Source organism: Rhea pennata, chromosome Z (genome assembly GCF_028389875.1).
Source record: "Rhea pennata isolate bPtePen1 chromosome Z, bPtePen1.pri, whole genome shotgun sequence".
Lineage (NCBI taxonomy): Eukaryota > Metazoa > Chordata > Aves > Rheiformes > Rheidae > Rhea > Rhea pennata.
Window position 1 is genome coordinate 12,969,980 of NC_084702.1, and position 12,763 is coordinate 12,982,742.

Here is a 12,763-nt window from a genome sequence, read left to right on the forward strand (position 1 = left end):
TATGGATTGGCTCATCATTTCCCAAAAGGAAATTCTTCTGGCAGCAAAAAACATTTGACTTTCCATTTTTATCTTGCAAGATTTTCCTTATCCATATAAGAAATAAAGACTTGATATTGTGATCTGCTATTATGCATGTCAGTGCCTCCTAGGACTTAATTCAGTAAATAAAAATCTTTGGGCTAGTAATTCTGTGGTAAAGGGTTTGCACTTCCTGTGCTCCCCATGGAGTAATAAAGCGAGGAAATTCTTTCACTATTCTCTGGAAATTTAAATGGCTTAATATACCAAGTTATTTACAAAATGAGTTCAGGTAATGTTGCATTTTTTTAAAAGTAGCAGTAAACCTGTAAAAGTCACTCAGCAGCTGTTTAAATCAAGCCTATACTTTAAGTACATTTTCAGAGTTAAAATTTGTGGCTGAGTGTTGTCCTGGACTGGGAATAATCCCCTGGACCAACCCAATTTAAGTCCTGCAAGTCAGTATCATTATTATTAATCTATATTGTGCTATATATGTGTAACTACTATAACGCGAGTGGAAAAAGAGGTATGTCACAAATGTGAGTCAACAATAGTAACTGTGGAGGAAAAACAATAGTACCAAGAAAACGAATGATTATATACATAATAAGAATACCAAGAAAGCTTTTTTTTTTTTTTTTATTATTATTATTTTTAGTATTAATTTTATATTGGTATCAATTCTAAATATTTAGGGGAAAAATATCTACGAAGCAGTGGATGAACTTAATCAGATGTAAGAGTCTAGGAAAATTACAGAGGAGAGTAGCCTTTTTTTTTGCTTATGTGTTGTAATTGATCATTTTTTTGTGCCTGTTCAAACAAAGGGATCAGTTAAAAAGGGCTCTCACTAAAATCAGCATGACTAAGACCTTAGCATAAGTTACAAATCACTTGCACCTCTATCTGTCTCAAAAAGATGCATGCCTTTAAACTATTTGAAAGAGACATAGGAGAAATTTCTCTCTCTTAAAAAAAAAAAAAAAAAAAAAGCCCTCGATAGTCTCCTTTCAAGAGAATTTACTTTCAGCGGAATGTGTCAACTTTATCTGACATGTGCTACAAGTAGGAATGAAGATAGCTGTTGGGAATAAAAAAACTTTTTTTTCCCCTTTAATAAGAATCAAATTGGATTTTTTTTTTTTTGAAAGAGACAGCTTTGTTAGTACTTTCCATAGAAAAAAAAAAAACAGCATGCTGATATGGAAAACATATTCTAACACTGATCATAACACGAAGTTGCATAGTGAGGGAAACAAAAGAAAAATAAGAATGAGATGAGAAGAGTAAAAGCCAACATACAACTTTGAATTTGTAGAATGAAAAATAGTATTTCACCACTTGGTGTCACTGCAGCATTTAATATTTTTAATTATTTGCCCATTTCTAATCGATACTATTTTTGTTGTTCTGCTTTTTTTTTTTTTTTTTTTTTTTACTGTAATCATTGCTGCTCTTTTTTAGCAAGTAGTAATGAAAGGTAGCAATTAAACTAAAACTTGTTAATGGCCCTCTGATCCAACAATGAAATTGTCGAGTATTAAACCAGCAGCATAAGCTCTGAGCATCAAATCGATTTGCAGGAAGCTGATTCAGAGATAGACAGGACTTGCACAGTTCAAAGTCTGGAAATCTGTCAAAGCTATTTGTATTGTTATTTGCAGACTTGATCCAGTTCGCAATACCTCCCCCCTTACGTCTACACCTTTTTAATTCTTCTTAAAATAGGTGTCGTCTGGCGTTGAGACCTTTGTGAATATCCTTCTCTCGGTGACATGGTCACCGTTTCACCCAGCATTTGTTTTATCTGATGGCTGTTGAGACCGCACGCTCGCTTCAGGCAGTGGCTGCGTCCGTGCTATGGACACCACGCACTGCACGACAGGGGGCTTGCCCAGCGCCCCTGCCTACTACTGCTAAACTTTCTATGGATTCGTAAGGGAAATAAAGGAAGAGAAAGAATTTTGCTTTAAACTGAGAACATCCTAAAACTGAGGTTGATAGACCGGGGTGTGTTGTACCCGTGACAGAGCCAGCTGTAACCTCTGCTATCCTGGGGGCACAGTCAGAGGATGTTTCTGAATGATCCTTCAAGAGATTTGTGTCTGCTCCTTTCCTTCCCTTCCACGGATTAGGCAGCAGATTCGGGAAGGAGAGACATGAAAAATACTTATGTTGTAAAAGCTGAACAATATCACATGTGTAAGACTTTGAGGCTGAAGTGAAAATTTTCAGAACCTAAGAGAAATGCATAATTTGAGAGGCTAGACTCCATCACGCTTTTATTTCCGATATAGTCAATAGATCGTGCACAGGCCAGGCTAGAGCAGTTCCCTCAGAAGTCAGTTAATTTAATTAAGACAAGACACATTTTCTGAGTATGTACAGCAGCCAGGTTTTGTAAAATGATTTAGGTAAAGGAAATAAGCTCCAGCCTCACTACTACCCCTTCCTCCACCCCTCCTCCCTTTTTTTTTTTTTTTTTTTTTGAGTAGTGCACCTTCATGGAAACCATTTGTTTACTTCTCAGACTATATTTTAAGATTCTCAATGAGGAGAAATAGCTATAGAAATAGTTTTTCAAACTTCAGGAAAATGCGTTAAGAAGCTGAAGGACTTCATTTAGGAGACTAACAGGAGAAAAACAAACTTTTCAGAATCAAGTTTTACTAAACATATGTTACTGGCTGCCAAATATATCTTTTAAGGGCTACTGGAAAAGAAAGTGGAAGAGGAGAGGACAAGGACAAGAACAAGCATGAGGAGAGGAGAGGAGAAGAGAAGATGTATTTTAAAGACTAATCCTAGAGAAAGAGATAGAAATGAGAAATAGCTTTTGCATAATCCATATCAAATCCTCCATTTCCGTCTGCAGTTTAGAAAAAAACACCCAGTATTTTAAATAATAAAACAAAATAAAACAACAGCAACAACAACAATGAAATCAACATTCAGTAATCATTCTAGAAGTGAATACACAATAGAGAATAGAGAAATCACCTCTCCATCCTATCATAGACCACCCCTACTGTACAGAAGCTGCCTGTGTATAAAGCACTGGCTCTGCTCATAAATACAACATATAGGCATGTTGTACTGCAGTAACAGACTGACACACTTGTGGAGCTGTCGGCAGCAATTCTGCAGGCACATAACTCAGATGTTATTAATTTCCAGCAAAAGAAACATTTCATTACATTTCATGAAAATGTTCATGTCCCTCTTTTCAGAAAAAAAAGTTTTTATTTCACAGATCCCATCTCATCTCAAAAATCACAATTGCAATCCGCAGGCCTTCTAAAAGGAAGGAAGGATAGAAAGGGGAGAAAGAGGGAAAGAAAGGAGAGAAAAAAATGTATTTCATTACTTATTGAATCTCAGATATTGTTTCTACTCAGTAACTTTTCCCCATAAGCTTCATGGACTCTCCTAAGCCATATTTCAACAGCTTAGGCTTTCTTGAACATGCCTGATTTGTTTTTCTCAAAAAATCCCGTGCCTTTCTTAATAAAAGACATTTCTGCTTTGTCAAGTGTGACAAGAACAGAAGGTGGCACACGGGATTTGTCCTCACATCTGAAGAGACTGCAATTGGAAGCTCGTTCCAGGAATGTGCACCAAGCATGGCATCTGAATGGAAATTAAGCAAGCAAGAAACACTAAATTTAGACATGAAAGGTTTAGACAACTTCAATATTGAATATCTGTAGACTTTTTTTTCCCTCCACCTTGAGCCAGTTGAAATACATTTATTTATCCATCTGTGGAGCCTTGAATTCTTTTCCAAGCAGTCTGGGCATTTGTCTCTGCACAATGCAGGGTGGCTGGCCCAGGTCAGTGTGTATTTCATCCAGACTTACCTATACTTCTGACATGTGATATCTCCCTAACAGAATCAAATTTTTGTTCTACTTTCCTAGTCTCACAGGGAGTTGCAACAAATGTAGAAATCATATCTGGCTCTGGAAACTACTGAGTGTATCTCTTCCTCATAAATGCACCCGAATAAAACTACCCAGAAGATATCAATAAAAACTGAATAGCCTTGAAGTATGACTTCTGCACAAGACGTTAACCTGAACTCTGCCTTCTTCTGGAGCAAGTTCTCATAGTACCTTCATAACCTATAAGGCAGTCTTGCAGAAAATGACTGGGTTGCACTCTGGTGTACCTGGTCCTGGTATTATACTGGCCCTGACATTTTTTTTTTATTTATTTTCCAGTACAGGCCCTTGATGATGACCAGTAGCACGTCTTTAGCAGAGGTCAACAATTCCAGAACATTAAAAGTCTCAAACACAAATGAGTCAAACGTTCTATTGATGAAAAACAAATAGCCAAAAACAACCACCACTAGAAGGATTCTTCAGTTTCTGTGGACAGATGTGAATGAAAGATGGACAGCTGTCATCTCTTGCTTATCAACCATTGAGCCTATCGGTCAGTGACCTACTGTAACATACTCTTGACTGATTCACCCTTCTGTGCAGCGAGGGGGACTGAACTTCGAATAAGAGAAAGACTATCCTGAAATACCTAGTTACATACTCATGTCATGGGAATAACTGCATATTCACAGGTGAGAGTTACTCAAAAGGCTTCTATTAATTTAAAACAAACCAAAGAAAAAGCAAAATAATAATAAAAAAACCCACCTCTTTTAAAGTATAAGTATGGACTCTGAACAACTTTGCTCTAAAAAAACAAACAAAAAAAGTTTAATGCAAGAAAATTCTGTGGCCTGGAGAAGATGTTATCAAAATTTAATTTTTCAGGGGATATTCTTATTTGTTGGCTACTTTTAGTTGTCTTTCAATTAAACTAATCCATTTTCTGATATGCTCTAATAAATTACTTTGCTGAGTGAGGCTGAAGGAATTTCTCAGCTAGTGCAAATGCTCCAAATTTAATTGGAGTCAGCCACTAAAAGTGTGTAATTACCTGTATTAACTAGGGCTTTCAGTGAAGCTTCATATTGGTGTCACTCCTTAATTATAATTTCTGAAGGAACATATTTGGTGTGAAAATAAATCAAATAATTGAAAAAGATTGGCTGCCACTAGTTTTGTTTTAAAAATGAAATCTTCCTGAGAACATCACATGAAAGTTCCCTAAAATAAACTGTTCACTGTTTCATGATCTAAATTCAGTTTGTTGCATATACTTTGTTCATCCTAAAGTATAAAGATATCTTCAACTAGCAAAATGGTCAGCTAGAACAAAGATAAGTAAAAACATGTAGCTCGTATTGATTAAATAAATATCATCAGGTGTAAGTTACTATCAACATTTGCAATCCTTTCCTTTCATGAAAAGAGAGTTGAAGCTTTTGGAGGGACACAGGTTATTATTACGGAAAATCTAGGCTGGGACAGAAAATCAATGAATAGAATGAGGGTACAGATTGTATGAGATGACATATCTACTTTCAAGAGGTTCTTAGCATTAAATCATGAACAATTTCCATACAATAAGAAGTCTTGACAACACAGCTCACTTTTGCAGTTCAAGTCTATTGACTTGAACCAAATCAAAAACAGTACTGACATGGTCTTTATGCTGAATTGTATATTGTCCACTTTTCTTTCAGTAAAATAAAAAAAAAAAAAAAAAAAAAAGTTTTAATGGGTATTCTGCTAATTAGATAGTAATACAATTTTGTGATCACAGATGATTCAGGTCAACTGTTCACCCTAGGAGATCCAGTGCTACATAGCATATGGGTATTAAAGTTGGAAAGACCATAACATAAATTAGTTTAAGACTTAAATAAGATGTCTTTCAATGACATTGAGAAATTTACTGTTTTCTTTTTTCTCAAATATATTTTTCATTATATTTTTGGTGAAAGTTTTGCATCATAACAGCAACAACAGCAAACTAGTGAAAAATGTATCATACAAATTTTAGTCCAAGGGGCAACTTAGGGTCGAGTTTGCAAATAATAACTACCATCAGCCAGAGATAAGATTTGTACTTTGTAGGAATGTTACAACTTTTATACAAGATTAAGCAACTAAAAAAATAATTATCAGTCTTCTCTTGAGGGATTATTTATGTGATACATTAAATAAGTTACAAGGAAGTTTCCTGATCCCAAGAAGTGTGTATGAGCATGTTTTCAGTGACTATTATATCTGTTTTCACCTTTAACATTTTATTGTATCACACTACATGCCCTAAACAATCTCATTACATACTGTACTCATTCTTCCATGCCTAGTTTTTCATAATTAATATGGATCCCTTATGTCATAACCTTGTTCTTTATCTGAACAAAAAGCTGTATATAGGGATGCTTGCTAAAGACAACCCTTAATTAAGAAGAATCCAGATTTTACAGTCCAATGGACTCCTTCATTTAAGAACAGTGAACGTAGAGTATATCATTACCTAATGCAGCTGATTTAGAGTGGCTTAATAGATCACTGATTAACTTTGAAATCTTTTACCTATTGATTAATACATCATAATACTTTTCATTCTCTCCAGTTGGCCTAGAGTATTTGTGATTTAATCACTGCAAATGTCATGGTTCATAATCCAGCCATTTTCCTGGCAGAAGGAATCAGCAATCTAGAGACTGTAATTTTGTTTACTCTCCTAAACTATATAATCTCTCCACTCAAATGTAATTGTGCATGAAAAGAGTTATAGTTGCTTGCTATTTGGGTGAACTGAGATGGAGGAGGATAAAGGACAAGCCTTATCTAAGAATTGTTCGATGAACTCTGAACATTCAACTGCAAGGAGAGTGAAAATAGAGGAGGAAGGAACAGAATCATAGAATCACAGGTTGGAAGGGACCTCTGGAGATCACCTAGTCCAACCTCCCTGCTCAAGCAAAGTCGTCTAGAGCATGTTAGAAAGGATTACATCCAGGTGGGTTTTGGATATCTCCAGAGAAGGAGACTCCACAACCTCTCTGGGCAACCTGTTCCAGGGCTCTGTCACCATTGCAGTAAAGAATTTCTTCCTCATATTCAGGTGGAACTTCCTGTGGTTCAGTTTGTGCCTGTTGCCTCCTGTCTCCTGTCTCTTGTCTTGTCACTTGACACTATTGAAAGAGTCTGACCCCTTCCTCTGGACACTCCCCCTTAAGGTATTTGTGCACATTGGTCTTCTCTTCTCCAGGTTAAACAGCCCGGCTCTTGCAGATGTTCCTCATAAGACAGATGCTTCAATCCCCTGATCATCGTCAAAGCCCTTCACTGGACTCTCTCCAGTAGCTCCATATCTCTCTTGCACTAGGGAGCCCAGAACTAGACATAGTTCTCCGGATGTGGCCTCACCAGTGCTGAGGAGAGCAGCAGGATCACCTCCCTCAACCTGCTGGCAACACTCTTCCTAATGCACCCCAGGAGACCATTGGCCTTCCTGGCCAAAAGGGCACATTGCTGCCTCGGGGTCATCTTGTCATCCACCAGCACTCCCAGGTCCTTCTCTGCAGAGCTGCTCTCCAGAAGGTCAGCCCCCAGTTTGTACTGGTGCCTAGGGTTATTTTTCCCTAGGTGCAGGACTCTGCACTTGCCCTTGTTGAACCTTATGAAATTCCTCTCCACCCAGCTCTCCAGCCTGTCCAGGTCTCTCTGAATGGCAGCACAGCACTCAGGTGTGTCAGCCACTCCTCCCAGCTTGGAAGCATCAGCAAACTTGCTGAGGAGTCACTCCATCCCTTCATTCCTGTCATTGATACATTGAATAAGACTGGACCCAGTACTGAGCCCTGGGGAACTCTGTTAGCTACAGGCTTCTAACTAAACTCCACACTATTGATGACAACTCTCTGAGCTCTGCCTTTCAGCCAGTTCTCAGTCCACCTCACTGTCCACTCACCTAAGTTGCACCTCCTGAGCTTGCCTCTGAGGATGTTATGGGAGACAGTGTTGAGAGCCTTGTGAAAGTCAAGGTACACAACATCCACCGCTCTCCTTTTTCTTTACCCAGCCAATCATTCCATCATAGAAGGCTATCAGATTAGTTAGATATGATTTCCCCTTGGTGAATCCATGATGACTCTTGCTGAACACCTTCTTTTTCTCCGTATGCTTGGAAATGACAGCCAGGATGAGCTGTTCCATCACCTTTCCAGGCATGGAGGTGAGGCTGAACAGCCTGTAACTTCCTGGCTCCTCCATCTCACCCTTCTTGAAGACTGGAGTGGCGCTGGCTTTCTTTGAGTCCTCAGGCACCTCTCCAGTTCTCCACAACCTTTCAGAGATGATGGAGAGTGGCTTAGCAACGACATCCACCAGCTGCCTCAGCACTTGTAGGTGCATCCCCCATTTGTAGATGTCAAGTTTGCTTAGATCTCTAACCCAATCCTCCTCAACCGAAGGAAAGTCTTCCTTTCTCCTGACTTTCTCTCTCATCCCCAGGCTCTGAGATTCTTGAGGGAGGCCCTTAACTGTAAAGACTGAAGTAAAGAAGACATTCAGTAGTTCTGCCTTCTCTGTATCCCTTGTCACCACAGCACCCACCCTTTTGAAGACGGTCTGTTAGAAAATTGTGGAACTGAGATGCAAGACTGACTGTAGATGGAGATATTTCTTTAGTCTGTGATTAATCCCAATCTGTTTAATGGTTTCTGAATTTTCTGGATTGAACTGCTAGCTACATATGAATTTCTATTTTGGGATTTGGATTAGACTGTCAAGTGAAGAACTAAGTCAAAGGACCTGTCTAATGAGACTACAGCATTGTTTCTAGAATCAAATGAAATTTTATATAATCAGTGGCTGTATGCTTTTAAGCTTGATATTCCCATAGCATGGGTTCAGAAAAGGGGTTATACTTGTGCTGAGTCTTATTTAGCTACACCTGACTTGCTTCTCCCCTGAATGGGCCTGTAGAGCTAAGATTAAGAGCCTAAAATGAATTTGGAAATTGGTCTCATCTCTTATTTTCAAGGAAAAGATCTGATATTCTAATTACAATCGCAGGACGTAACGGTAACCATTCCCCTGAAAAACAGATTTTGAAGCTTTAAGTATGTGTCTAAGTGATGCTATTTGTGTGAATTTTGCTGAATGTATTTTGTAGTGTTTCTTCGGTAGTATTAAGTAAGAGAGAACACAGGCAACAAGCAGTAAATGGCATAGTAACTGTATTCTTTAACATTATTTTGACATCTTTATGTTCGTAAAAGGATTGCAGCTAGATCACCTAATCTAATACACAACAGAGAGAGTAGATAGGAAAATAACAGGCATTTAATATGAAGTTAATTTCTAGAATCTATGATTTAGAGTTAATCTGGAAGTATAAACAGAATAAGTTTTTTTATTATTATTCCTACTTTTTTTTCAAATCTTTCCTTATTCAGACTCAGAAATGGGGAGAAAAAATCACTGTATCTGTCTGTATATGTATATTTATGTCAGATGCCTTACCTAGCTTTTCTTTTCAAAAAATTATATTCTAAAGGAAATATGAAGTTGAAATATAAGAGATTTTAACATGCTTCTTTGCACGCAAAGGCATAAAGGAATATTTTCATTCCTTTGAATAGCATTATTTCATTGTCACTTGTATGGCATACATGGCAGAACTTAAAATAACCCCCAAACTAACTTTGTGGCATAATTATTAATCATCAGAGTTAAAGCACTCAGTGACAACAGACTGTTTCATATGAATGAAATTTACAGTCTTCAGTATTACGATTGCTGTTGAAGTTTGTGTTTAACTCCCATATTCAAACTGAAATACTGTTAGCCCTGAAAAAGAAAAAAAAAAAAAAAAAAAAAAGAAAGAAAGAAAAGAAAAAAAGTGAAACTGATAACATTGATAAGTAACTCCATTTAAGGACATTTTAGTATCGGTTGTCTTTTAACAAGATCAGGATACGCTGCAGGTGTACTGAGCTGACACTGCTGCATGGTTGTAAATAGACTAGAAGCTTACTCGTAGTCTGTCTCAAGAGATCCTCTATGTTCTCCCTCTCATTTTGCACTAAACTGAAAAGAAGGGGAATAATTTTAAATGACATTTGATCCTAATGCTTCTCTTAGTATTTTGGTAAGAGATCTTATCAAATTACTCTCTTAAATCCCAGACCAGTGACTCAACCTTTAGAGTGATCACAGAGATGGTAGTCAACTCCCCACAAGTTTGTATATGTCAAAATGAAGTGTTAAAGCTGGTGCAATACTCTCGCCTTTCCCTGTGTTGTTAAAAGAATGCACCAAATAGCTTTTTACTCACTTCAGCATTTACAAGTAGCATGCAGTACTACAGGACGTTGTGGAGAACATTAGACTATCACATAGAGGGCCGTGGCATCATGGATTGATAAGGGCTATAGTCCAGATGCAACTTCCAGTTTACAAGATCCCTCAGCTGGCAGAAACTAGGAGGACATTGCCAGAAGAAATATCATTCCATGTTTGTCCTTTTCCTTCTCTTTTCCTAAATATTTGTCACTGACAGCTGACTGTGACTGACCAACAATCCCTACAATGGAAAAAGGTTCAGAGGAGATGGGCAAGGGCCAAGTACTCCATGAAACTCAGGGATACTGTAGGATGAGACTTGTTAATCACAGCTGTTGCAAAGACCTAACTTTATCTCAACACAGAGCGGACTAGGAGGGTGAGCTTGGTTTTAGATAAGTAACCATAGCTATTAATTGAACTAGGTATAAATGTTTCTTCCAGAGTTGGTAAAAGAATGTGAATGTCTCCCTGGGATTAGCCAGATTAATATGGTGGAAGTGTACAGTGCCTCAGCCCAACAGAGAGTAAAAAACTCAGGTTTAGAAACTAAAAAATTAACAAAACTAAGGAATTTTGAGGAGAGCAATGGGCTTGAGTTGGTTTCAGCCCACTTATTCCTTCCCAGCAAGGGATGCCCACCTTCCTGTCAGTGAATGTACTGTAGAGACCAGTAGTGGCAATCACTAATACCAAATGATTGGTATTATGATTGACTTAAGTATGTGTACATTTGTATTGTGATTTCAGTATATTGTTGTATCACTTTGCTAAATCAAAAATCCCACGTAACATCAAATATGCTCAGAATTAACTTTTCTGTTAAACTTTGCACTCTGTGTGTGGAATATCTAAAAGAATCTGGTCAGAGAGTACTGGACTCTCACACTAACTGAAGACAAATATTGATGGACCTGTCTGACACAGTGATTTTTGTGTTGCAAACAACTGGAAAACTAGTGGATTTTGTTTTCAAGACAAGCTTAACTGAGATAGGAGTCTTCCAACTGCAGGCACAAATCCTTAAATTGCTAGCAATTGACCAATTATATAGACAAAGAAATTTATTTAAAAATTCTCAGAATAAGAAGTGAAGATTTAGAATAATAGGTTTTATGGGGGATTAACTCTTTATCCATTTCTAAAAGGAATTTTAAAGTTCTTTGAATAATAGGTGAACATACTATTAGACTTTCCTCAAAGATGCATTAAAATATTTATCTATTCAGATAAAATAATAATGTAAAGTATGGTAATACAAACAGAGGAAAGAAAAGTTTTCTTCTGGTGTATAATATCCAGACAAGTGTGAGCCTAGGAAATAAGGCATTCAAGACTGTTCTCAGAAGTCTGCTCCCACTGTAAATTACTAGAACCAGTCCTACTAAATCAGAGTAGCACTTCTGGAAATATCACTTTTAGAGGTTGCTTTTTTCAGGAAAATGGGAAAACCTGAAAAAAATGAAAAGCCACTAATGAGGAAAACTGCCAGTGCACAGGGGTGCCCAAAAGAAGATAGCAGTTGACGGAATACTTGGGTAACTTGTGCCTCCACTCACATGACTGTGGCCACAGAGATATGCAACCTGGCAACCTGAGGTACAGCACCGGACCGCAGGTTTTCATTCTTTCTGCTTGTTTAGAAACCTGTGCCCTAACGATCATGCCTACAGTATCAATAGTTTCATATCAACAAGGGATAGGGGGAAAAAGAAAAGAAAAAAAGTGAAAAAAGAGAAAAAAGCACCTGAAAAAAGCAGGCAAATCAAGCTGTGTAACAGACCTCCGATAATGAATCTACATTTTATCTTTTCTTCTCCTGCAATCAACATTCTTATCCAGCACCCCCGATGCTCAAAGCAGGAAATCCAAATATCAAATTCTAGTCCTGTTTCACAAAAGGTCTAGTTATTTGTTGTTTACAGGCACTTTCAAACCTTTTTCTTTTTCTTTTCCCTTCTCTGCGCTTATGTTGCCATTATGTAAGTGTTAGTATGCTGTGTACCCTGACTACCTCCCTCTGAAGGGAGATATAAGACAACACTGTGTATCATTTTTTTACATGTAAGTAATACTGAGGACACATAATATTAACATACAAAGAAATAATGCTACATACTGCCAATACTTTCCTGCAGTACTATTTGTGCTCAAATCCTGTTTGAACTAATTATATATTTCAGTGTGTTCCTGAAGCAGGATGCGGCATCGTGAGAACATTATTACAGGATTGTGTTTTTATGTGTGTGTGTATATGCATATATATATATATACATGTATGTACACACACACACACACACACACGCATGCATACATATTTAATATGTTTTTGCATATTAAGACATGATATATGTAATATAATATATAGTATGTGTATATTTTTATATATATATATATATATACACGTATATAAAGTATCAGAAGACAGAGTTTTATGGATAGTGTAGAAAGGGAGCTACGTATCTTGTGAAGAAAATTACAGAAAGAATACAGACAAGGTCAAGAGTGCATACCCCTGAAAGTGA